Consider the following 12,500-nt stretch of genomic DNA (forward strand, 5'->3'; position numbering starts at 1 on the left):
TCATTGAGAATAATTTTTTGATGGATAAGGAACATAATCATGTGAGAGATTACTATACGAGGCAAAGATGCACCACAGTTTAAAACAACACCTATAAGTATTCGGGGTAACTTCTACATTTTTTTATGTTATTGAATATTTTGTTAACCTTTTTTTAAGGTATCGAGGAAATGAAGAAACTTTATCAACAGAGATAAGTTTTGAAAATGAATCATAAACTGAATTCAATTTGAAAACAGAGGCATGCCATAATTTATATGTATATATATATATATATATATATATATATATATATATATATATATATATATATATATATATATATATATATATATATATAACGGATTTTGAGCGAAGCGAAAAATCTATTTTTGGGTGAGATGGCCATGTCGTCCTGATGGAAGTTCCTATAGGGTAGCTTCCTAGGGTATATTACAACTACGGCGATATTCCCAGAGAATTTACCTTAAGGTACCAGAATTCTAACTCCTGGAGCGAGTATCCCTCGTGAAAGGGATATCGCGACATATCAGAGGACGTATTCTTGACACGTCACATGGCAATCTACGACCTGAACAGAGATTTCGTCTCGTAGGAGGTGATTGACGAGATACAAATTCGGGAAAGAAAAAGGGGAGCCGCTCCCAAGGCTTCCCTATCCCCCGATTCGTATGCGTGCCTGGCGCCAATCCTGGCGCCATCTGTATTCCTTGTAGCATACACGAGGTGCTACAGATACTGTATGTAGGGAGGGGTCCTACAGCCCTTTCTTAGAAAGGCAAGGGCGGGTCCATCAGACGACATGGCCATCTCACCCAAAAATAGATTTTTCGCTTCGCTCAAAATCCGTTTTTTGGGCTCAAGCCATGTCGTCCTGATGGAAGTGTACCAGAGCATTACTGTATCTGTGGATTCTCAGAACGTGCCGTAATCCCCGGAGGTAATTTTTTCCCGGTCGACTAGACCTAGAGACCTAAGATGTTACCGTTATACATCTTTTCAACTAACTATAAACTATGTTAGAGCTTCCTGCCCCCTACAGGGAAGAGTCCTACTAGACTCTGGAAAAGTCTCGAAGAGTACATATATCTATGTATGAATACCAGGCAAGCTAATATAGTGGTCTCGCCCTATATTAAGTAAAGCATAGTTTGTAAAGGACCACTGCGTCAATATGAAATATCGACCAGTTTTCCGCACAATACTTGTATTGGACAAAGGTTTTATATCCGCATAGGAGGAAAACCAATGCAACATAGCTTGCATAAAGGAACAATTCTATTAGAATTATCCCAGATAAGGTACATAGAATGAATGCTCAATTATACCAATAAATTGACACAGGTGAAGGAGACGCAAGGTTCTCAAGAACCAGATTATTGACAGGCAATAAATAGACAGGTTAACCACAATTATATATATATATATATATATATATATATATATATATATATATATATATATATATATATATATATATATATATATATATATATATATATATATATATATATAAGAAGAGGATAACCCAAAACTTTAAGCATAAGTATGATAGTAAACAGAGCTTGTTTGTCTGAAAGAAAAAAACATTAGATGCCACTTTTAAGATACCGAGGTATCAAATTCATAAAAGCCTGTATTACAAATCAATGACATTAGCGTTAGAAACGCTCGGCACACATGTCTGCACTTATGCTAGGTTCACCTTCGGAAATGGAACAGTCTGGATGGGCAACACAGTGCCCTCACTTAGTTTGTAGTACAGTATGTAACTACACACTCACCCTGGAATTAATCGTCCCAATTAAGACCACTGTTCCTCGCAGAGTTAAACAGTAGGGTTAACACCGCGACCCACTGCTACCACAGATCTCTTTTAGTTCCTCTACTTGCTTCGCATAGTGGCGAAAGAACACTCTGGAAGACTTCCAGCCAGTGTATGAACGGAGATGTTCAAAATCCATACAAATAAAGAAATTTAAGAATGAGGCAACTTTCCTCGGATCGTGACCTGCGGGTGTATTGTCAGGATCCGCTCTGCGAATAAAATATGTGATTTTCGCTCTGAGTTGATTCAGAGATAAATTTGAGCCTGATGTTTCTCCCCTGAATAGTTGACCACCCTTGAAGTCTGAAGTTTTATGAAGATAGACCTTTAGGCATTCTACTGGACATAGAGATGCATCTTCTTTCAGAGGGTAGATCCTCCAGGGACCCCACCTGTTGGTGGGTAACTCATTCTTGGCGAGAAACGTAGGATCCGGAAACAGGTTCAGTTCTTCCCCATCCAGGAACTGAACACGACCTGCCTCTCTCGAGAGGCTACAATCTCACTAACCCTGGCCCCGGACGCGAGTGCAAAATAGGAAAATAACTTTTTGTGTCAAATCCTTTAACGCACACTCTTCATTGCTCAACAGAGAAGCGAAATGAAGAACTTGTCTAAAGACCATGAAATGGGCTTTGGATGTGCTGAAGGTCTGAGCCTAGCACAGGCTTTCGAGACTTTATTAAAGATCTCGTTACCTAGGTCGACCTGGAAGGCATATAGAATGGGTCTTGTCAAAGCAGACTTACACGCTGAAATCGTGTTCGCTGCCAACCCTTGACCATGGAGGTGGGGAAAAAAGATAAGCAGAAGTCTGTCAAGATCTCCTGCGGAATCTTCGCCTTGACAAAAGGCCACCCATTTTCTCCAAGATGACTCATATTGCCTTCTAGTAGATTTGCACTTATATTCCTCAAGGAAGTCTATACTGGCTTTCGAAATCCCGAAACGCTTTCTCACCGCTAGGGAGAGAAAATCATGAACTGCAGGGTTCGGGTTTTCTGTAATGAAGCGCAGACAGTTGACTTCTGGACTCGCTGGGTCAGAACTGGATCTGGTAGTGGTACAAACTTCAGCTACAGTTCCAATGCCAGGAGGAACCACACGCTGTTCGGCCACTTGTGGGCCACTATTGCCGCTACCCTTTGAAGGATCTCAGTTTATTGAGGACCCTCAACAGAAGGTTGTGAGGAGGGAACAGATAAATCTTGGACCATCTGTTCCAGTCGAGGGACATCGCGTCCACTGCTTCCGCTAAGGGGTCCTCGTACGGGGCACGTACAGGGGCAACTTCTTGTTGTCTTTCGTCGCAAAGAGGTCTATCTGCAGTTCTGGAACTGATTCAGAATGAAGGAGAATGATCCTGCGTCTAAGGACCATTCCGACTCTATCGGTGTGAACCTGGATAGAGCGTCCGCTGTCACATTGCGGACTCCTTGAAGGTGAACTGCCGACAGGTACCACTTCTTCTTCTCCGCCAATCGGAAGACGGCCAATATCACCTGGTTGAGAGGTGGTGACCTCGATCCTTGTCGATTCAAGTATCTTACAACTACCTCGCTGTCTATTACCACTTTATGTGGAACGAATGACGCGGGGAGACTTTCTTTAAGGTAAGGAGCACTGCCCTAGCTTCTAGAAAGTTTTATGAGAAAGGTCTTGAATAGCCTGGACCAAGTCCCCTGGACTTTTTTCCGATGAGAGTGACCTCCCCATCCCTCCTTTGAGGCGTCTGAGTGAATCGTCACCGACGGGGGAGGTGGCTGAAGAAGAACCTGACTTCTTTAGATGTCTGGCTTGGGACCAAGGCCTGAGAAGAGTATTTAGCCGAAGCAGCTGGTCTTCTCAGATCTCTTCACGCGTTTGATGCATAACTTCTCCAAACTCTGATTGCATCCTTTAGCTGTGCTCTTAGCACTGGGTCTGTCACCGAAGCAAACTGGAGAGAGCGCAGTACTCTCTCCTACTCGTGTCTTGATATCCTTTCGAAATCTTGAAGTCTCTTGACAGAACCCGCTATCTCCTTCCCTTTCTTCGCCAGGGTGGAGAAACGGTGTGACAAAAGGTCCCAGTGGATTCCCAGCCACTGGAACTTTTGAGATGGAGAAAGTCGAGACTTTTTCTGTTGATCTTGAAGCCTAGGTACTCTAGGAACTGGATCACTTGACTGGAAGCTTGCAAGCATTCTGTCTCGGATGCTGCCCACACCAACCAGTCGTCCAGGTAGGCTACTACCTGAATTCCCTTTAGGCGAAATTGTTTGAGATCTACGCTCGCAAGCTTCGTAAAAATCCTTGGGGCTATGTTTAGCCCGAATGGCATGGCTCCGAAGGCGTATAGTCTTCGTTGTAGCCTGAACCCTAGGTAGGGGGAGAGTCGATGGCTAATTGGAATGTGCCAGTAGGCGTCTGACAAGTCTATAGAGACGGAATATGCCCTCTTGGGCAGTAAGGTCCTTATGTGTTGCAGTGTTAGCATTTTGAATTTGCAATTCACTATGAACTTGTTAAGTGGCGACAAGTCCAGAATGACTCTGAGCTTTTCCGAGTCTTTCTGGAACACAAAACAGCCTCCCTTAGAAATTGATGGGCTTCACCCTTTTTCTCCAACCGTTCTTGAACGTACTCCTCCATAACGGGGGTGGAGTGTTGGAAAAACCGAAGGTACGGGGGTGGAGTGCTGTACCAGCTCCCGCCCAGTCCATTCTTGAGTAGGCTGTGGGCCCAGGGATCGAAGGTCCACCGATCCCGAAATTTCAGAAGTCTCCCTCCTACCGGTATCACCTCACTTGGACTGCCGTCCTGAGGTCTTGCCTTCCTGACCACGACCACCCCTGAATCCCCTTCCCCTTGAGGGGCGTCTAGACGAGCCTCTGGCTGCTCCTCTAGGATTTGCTCGAAAGGAAGTAGACTGCCCTTCGAACGCCGGGGTGAATGCCGTGGACTGTGTCGACACGGCCTGGGGTACCCACTGAAAGGTGGTCGGGGTTTGTGCCATGATCTGGGGCACTGGGGGCAATGGCAATTGCAGTTGCTGTTGCTGTCTAAGAGGCTTGGCTGGCCGAGACGGTAGCCTAGTCCTCATAGTCTTCCTCTTTGGTTGAGGACCCTCATCCGGGGAAGACTTTCTTTTGATAGCCAGGCCCCACTTCTGGAGAAGGTTTCTATTCTCCAAGGCGGCTTTATCAAAAAACTTCTTTGACCAAGTCGGTAGGGAAGAAGGGTCTTTTCCCCAAATGTTGGAGGAGATTAGTTTCTTTAGCTCGTGCCTCACCGTAGCCGAGGTAAACACGAACTCCCTACAAGCTCTCCTTGCCTTGACGAAGCCATAAAGGTCCTTCGTCACTGTGGCCCGATGAGGCTTGGCCACTACCATGAACATTTCATGGACCTTGGGGTCACTTGCCATCGTCTCGAGAGTAGTCTGAAGAGACATTGAGGCAGTCAGTCTTTCTTTTGTATCGAACTCACTTCGCAAAAGAAAGTCAGACAGCTTAGGGAGGTCCTTGCCGAACTGACGTCCGGCAATATCAGCCTCCAACTTTCCCACTGAGAACGTAAGATGGACGTCCTTCCAGTCTTTGTGGTCCATAGGCAGGGCCAGCGACAAGGGTTTACACTCCTCTAGGGAGGGGCAAGACTTGCCGGCCTCGATTGCTTTTAGTACAGCCAGAAACCCTTTCTGTAAAAGGGGGAAGGCTCTAGTAGGCGAGGACACAAAGGAAGGGAGCTTCCTATTCAATGCAGCTACCTTTGAGTTAGAGAAGCCCCTCTCTTTCATCGAGGATGAAAGTAGAGCTTGAGCCTTAGCATGGTCCATCACTATGACCTCCTTCGGCTCTGTCTCCTCCTTTGAAGCTGGTTCCTTCCTCAGTCGGACATAACAGTCCGGATATGATGCCTTGCTGGGCCAGAATTCCACCCTCCAGGGGAACTGAACCCAGCTTATCCGAGATGACGATCTTTCCAGTCGTCATCGGCATGTGCTCAGCATACCTCCATGGGTTAGCATCTGAGCACAAGGGAAGGTCTTTCACATTGAGCTTTTTCTGGGGCCCATGTGATTCTGCAAGGCACTGCATTCGCAGTTCCATTGCAGCCGCCTTCTCCTGATTCTCCTTCTGCATTTGTTGGATCATTCCAACAATAGAAGAGAGGGCCTGTCCCAGCTCTACTGGGAGACCGGCCGATGTAGAGGAGCTTGAACTTCATCCTGGGCTTCTGCCAGGAGGTCTTCCTCCTGACACCCGTCCACATCAGATATCCTGTCATTTAGCTGGATGTCTTGCATCGCGACCGCGACTTCAGCATCCACCTGGATCTGAACTTTGGGGATCTCCTCTTGAGGCTGGGGAATCACTGCATCAGCTGATGCCTTAGGGAAAAGATACGCCCTCATCTTCTCACTTGGAAGATAAGGGCCAGAAGTGTTCTTTTGGAAGCCCCTTACCCAGGTACGAAGCTTCTTCCTAGCTATTTAAATGTCTCATTAATCAGGTTAGTGCACACAGTACATACCTGAGGGTCCCAAAACCGGAGATCATCCTTGGAGACAGCGTATGCTGCGTGTCTCCTACAAAACTCATGTCTGCAGAGGTTCTTGCTGCTGACATTGCAGAAAGCACTTCCCCACTTCGGAGTGTCCTTCTGTAAAGAGAAGAAATTTCCATGAGTATCAAGTGAACTATGTATCACTGGATATACATATTATAGCATAACAATTCAGAAAGGAAAGACACACACTTGTGTTTCCCTCACAACCCATTATTGCAGCCTTCCAGATAATAAAATCAAAATGGTTTATCTCTTCTAGAGTAACCAATGCAAGGTTTCCAGAGGAAACAGGTGGAGCTCACACCTAGGCAATGATTTTAAAATCCTGGATAATAGACAGGGAAGAACTCTGCTTCCTATCTGAGGGCAACAGCAAAGGGCTGTGCAAGAAAACACAATAGTGTTAGAAGATACAGTGCTGTACCTAAACCTTTACTATAGTTTTCTTCTTACTGTATATGCTATACAGAAGAATACTAGTACAGTATAGGAGGATGTGTGCCGGCCTGCCTTTGCCGGCCGGCACACACCACAACTAGTTTTAAAGTATACTACTTAACAGCTATAGGGCGGCAGCACTCTGGTTCAAATGCCTGTGCCGGTCGGCAGCAGCTGCCGGCCGGCAACAGCCAGTGTTGGCCGGCAATGACTGCCGGCCAGCAACTACACAAGGTAGTACCCAGCTGCCGGCCACACTCTTGGTGACCGGCAGACAAGGACTGACATAAGCCGGCCGGCAAAGGTACAAGACCGATGCCAGCCGGCAGCAAAAGAACCAGAAGACTACACCTGCCCGGCTGCCGGCCTCATAGGCCGGCAGCCGGGACAGGTACAGCACTAGAAGAAAATAGAATGGATGCCGGGATAAGAGTGTACACAACCACCCAAGCCCGGCAACCGAAAGAGTGCATATAAGGAAGGGGAGAAACTTAATTCCGGCTTCCTTGACCGATGCCGTCCGGCTCTGCCGGCAGGCATGGATGAGGGACCAAGAGAGGTCCGGGCAGCACTCGAAAACATAAGACCCTTGCCGGCCAGCATCTCCGCCGGCCGGCAATGGGCTTAGTCAATTCCACATCCCAACCTATACTAGGTCCAGAAGTAGAATGACGTACAGTACAGTAATACCCCTGCCGGCCAGCTCTGCCGGCCGGCAAGGTACAGTACAGTAATGGCTAGGCCATTACGGAGATAGAGGGGGAAGGGACAAGAGGGTCCTGCCAACCTTGCTTTAGTGACAGATCACCCGCAGCCAAGAACTTTGTCTTAGCCTAAGGGAGATCTAAGGGAAAGGGCCAGCAATACTTGCCAGCTTCCAGAGCACCAAAGCAAGGAAGGCATTGCTACTCCCAAGGGAAGAACTTATCCTCCCCCGAGAACAGCAACAGGACTTAGTCTGGTCGATCACAAAAGAAGGAATCATAACTTACAGAAACCTTCGGTAGTGACCTAAGGGAGCTAAGCTCCCTTTGTAAGTGTTAGGTCAGCGAGGGGGACTCTGCCCCAAGCCAGACAACACGGACGCAGACTAAAAACTCTGTTGTTCTGTCCCTCTTTGAACCAGACTTTGCTGGAACAGGAAGGTACAGTAACACCCTAGTATAGTTTTATCGAAAATAAATTCGGAAAAAACCACTTTGGGATAAGCCCAAGGCTTAAACAGAGGGAAAGGGATTGCATACCTTCTCCGAAGAAAAGAAAGCAACCGGGGAGTATAATAAAGTATACTAAGGCTCCATAAGCAATTAGCCTAGGCACCAAGAGAATCGATTACCTAATTCACCGAAACTCTCACGTATACAATCTTGGAAATATTCCACACAGTCTAAAATGTATAAAATATTGCCTAAAGCTTCAATAAAATTTTAATTACACTCGGAAAAACCAAAATCATGCATTAAGTACTAGGACCAAACGACTAGGCTACATGGCCTAGCGTAGGCCAGAATGGCGAATACTTCGCCAAATAATACTAAGCACGAAAGGAAATCCTATGTAAAGCTAAATAGCTAAAATTTATTAAAGCAAAACAACCAGGAATGTCACTCTGACTAACTAATTTATACCTAGCGAGTGACAGTGTCCAGGACACCTCTGGTAGGCTACGGCTCTTGTAACAAAGATTAATCCTATTAATCACTCAAAATTTTACCAAGAGCCTACATTTATACATAACAGACACTATACTCAACTTATCCGAGGCCAACGAAGACGGAGAAGCCATGAAAAGCTGAAAAAATCCAAGATTTGCGAGAAAAACAGGAAAAAACACCGAGTTGTTAGGCTACGCAAAAAGGAATACAGATGGCGCCAGGATTGGCGCCAGGCACGCATACGAATCGGGGGATAGGGAAGCCTTGGGAGCGGCTCCCCTTTTTCTTTCCCGAATTCGTATCTCGTCAATCACCTCCTACGAGACGAAATCTCTGTTCAGGTCGTAGATTGCCATGGGACGTGTCTAGAATACGTCCTCTGATATGTCGCGATATCCCTTTCACGAGGGATACTCGCTCCAGGAGTTAGAATTCTGGTACCTTAAGGTAAATTCTCTGGGAATATCGCCGTAGTTGTAATATACCCTAGGAAGCTACCCTATAGGAACTTCCATCAGGACGACATGGCTTGAGCCCAAAAATATATATATATATATATGTATATGTATATGTATATGTATTATATATATATATATATATAGAGAGAGAGAGAGAGAGAGAGAGAGAGAGAGAGAGAGAGAGAGAGAGAGAGAGAGAGAGAGAGAGAGAGAGAGATAGATAGATATATGACAGCAGGCCGGGAGGAAAAAGGAAACGAAGATTGGACAAGCGCTTTCGTGTTATTATTACACCTCTTCACGGTCTTATGGTTTAAAAATACAATTAGAATACAAAGAAACCTCTGTGATGACGTAAAACAGAAAAAATGAGCAAATTACAAATTACTTAAAAGCTAGTTGTTTAAAAATGTGGTTTACAAGAAATTCATCCAGTTTGTACATACCTGAACTGGTGTTAAGCAGATCTTCGAAATTTTTCTTAATCAAAACTGTTTCAATGATATTTCTTTTAACAAAATCTTTGTAAAATGTAAGTTCTGTAGCAGCTTTCCAAATAATAGCGGGGTTGCACTCATTCATATGCTGAAAAAGACTGCTGGCAATGTTTCCCGTTCTTAATTATATTTATGCTGTTTTAATCGAGTTTCTAGAGCTTTGCCACTTTGACCGATATATCGTTTATTACACTGATTGCATGGAATTTCATAAATACATCCGTTAATCTTTTTTGGGGAATTTTTTATCAATATATTCTTGAGTGTGTTGTTTCTAAAAATTACATTAATTCCAAAAGGTTTTAAAATTCCTTTTGGAATTAATGTAATTTTTACAAACAACAGCATTAGGCACTTAAACAGGTTAATATTTCAAACTGACTTTAGCTGCATATGAAATCCCTATATTGATATTCTTCACGAGTTATCTGAATGACATTTATTCCATAATTGTTGGACGTATGTGTAGCCCCCCCCCCTCTCTCTCTCTCTCTCTCTCTCTCTCTCTCTCTCTCTCTCCTCTCTCTCTCTCTCTCTCTCTCTCCCTCTCTCTCTCTCAAATCCTCCATTCCTAGCGAGCAAGGATTCTCTCTCACTCTCTTGAAATAGGTGTAGCACTCCATCCTTTTCTCTCTCTCTCTCTCTCTCTCTCTCTCTCTCTCTCTCCTCTCTCTCTCTCTCTCTCTCTCTCAAATCTTCCATCCCTAGCGAGCAAGGATTCTCTCTCACTCTCATGAAATAGGTGTAGCACTCTATCCTTCTCTCTCTCTCTCTCTCTCTCTCTCTCTCTCTCTCTCTCTCTCTCTCTCTTCTCTCTCTCTCTCTCTAGCTAACAAGGATTCTCTCTCTATCTTGAAATATTTGTGGCACCTTTCTCTCTCTCTCTCTCTCTCTCTCTCTCTCTCTCTCTCTCTCTCTCTCTCTCTCTCTCTCTCTCTCTCTCTCTCTCTCTTGCTAACAAGGATTCTCTCTCACTCTATCGAAATTTGTGTAGCTCTCCCCCCCCCTCTCTCTCTCTCTCTCTCTCTGGCTCATGAGTTTATAATAATTTGCAAAAATCCTCTCCAGCAATCCACGAGTCCAAAAAAGTCCTTTCGTGGATCGAAATCGAATAAACTGCTGACGTAGTTCGAGGAAAAGGTCATACTTCACCGCCGGGTAGTTCCTGATAGGCAATTTCCTGGGCACGGTATTTGTGATTTCAAGCATTGATTGCGTCTCCTCTCAGTATTAATTTCGTTCAGGTTAGATATTCCATTCTCAAAATGTACGTCTTGTGGACGCATTCACAAACACACAAACTTATAAACACAGATACACACACACACACACACACACACACACACATATATATATATATATATATATATATATATATATATATATATATATATATATATATATATATATATATATATATATATATATTCTTAGGTGCTCGTGAATGTTACTCATGTTGATTTTTTTTCTACTTTATATTATCAATAGAGCTGGGATCACACTTGGGCGATAGGCCTTGGCGATCAGAGGAGATGTGGAAAAATTCCGAACGTTTGAATATTGCAGACGCTTTTAGGTGATATTTTTGCACAAATTTTTCGAAACGCAGGACATCGCGGTTTAAATCGCAGAGGGAAAGTTGTGACATCTCAATTGTTCGGGCACTTTACAGTAGTGATCTATGTGTACGTCACATAAATGCGTTAGGGATCGTGGCATGCCTGATCCACGAGACTCTTCTATATAAAAAGTTTCCCCACCGCCACTCCACATAATCATTTTGCATCATAAGAACAATTGTATGTTACTATGTTCAGGCTTTGAATTTAGTTCCGAATAGGAAAAATTATTTTCTCTCTCTCTCTCTCTCTCTCTCTCTCTCTCTCTCTCTCTCTCTCGTAATAACTGCATAAAAGTATTTGATCAACTATACTTTTTATTTATTTTTATGTCATGCATCTACTTCAGTTCTCTCTCTCTCTCTCTCTCTCTCTCTCTCTCTCTCTCTCTCTCTCTCTCTCTCTCTCTCTCTCTCTCCTACGTTACATACCAGCGCTGAACGCATGCGTAGTGATACACGATGCCACATCTCCCATAGGGAGTTATATAGCATATATAGTTTGGAGAGGCGATTAGATTAGAAATAACGGCGGAACAGAACGCGGAAAATGCGATGCCTTAACTCCTTGCACGTGTTGCATTGCAGGTGAGCGACCATCATCGCTCACTAGGCGAGAAAATGCAGCATGATTAATTTTGTCCGCCAGTGTTGCTACTGCGTCTGGCAACCCGGGATATATAGCAAACCTGAAGACGTTCATCTTGGTCAGTGAAATTTTACGCGAAACACACCACAGACAAATAGGGATGTGTGGTGATATGATCAAATTTTTCTAAAATCAAAATCTCACGGCATCACCATGGCCGTATCGCCCAAGTGTGAACTCAGTATAATTGTTTCTCCTAACATAACGAAAATTGATGTACCATTAATTAATCACTGCCAGAATATTCTTGGATTTCTAAATTATGTACTAATTATTTTATTATTAAGGATTTTCCATAGGCTTAACCTGGTAGCAATTGGCAGGACTTGAATAGTAACCCATAGCCAAAATATTTTAGATGTTATTTCCATAATCTAATTATTAAAGAAATATATTTACATAAATATTCATAAAGGTAGTTTCATTGCCCTGATAAAAGCTCACCTACAAAATTATCCGATCAAATAAACATAAAAAAATTTTTTATCATTTATTCAGTTGCTTAATGTATCCGTGAAGATTTCACTATCATCATCTTATGTTGAGTGAGTAAGTCTTTGTTTATTCTCTGTGGATTTAAAACTTTTTCACGTGAAGATATGTTGTGAAGTAATTTAATTTGTTTCTTTTTACTCTGTACTAAATGTGTTTTGAAAATAGATATACAGTATTCTATAAATGCCTTTTAATGAATATGAAATTTATCCAATGAAATCAATGTTTGTCTCTATATTTCTGTAAAACTTATACATCATATTTTTATCCTTATTGCATGCCACTGTACAGACAATATCGAAACTAGTT

Source organism: Palaemon carinicauda, chromosome 2 (genome assembly GCF_036898095.1).
Source record: "Palaemon carinicauda isolate YSFRI2023 chromosome 2, ASM3689809v2, whole genome shotgun sequence".
Classification (NCBI taxonomy): domain Eukaryota; kingdom Metazoa; phylum Arthropoda; class Malacostraca; order Decapoda; family Palaemonidae; genus Palaemon; species Palaemon carinicauda.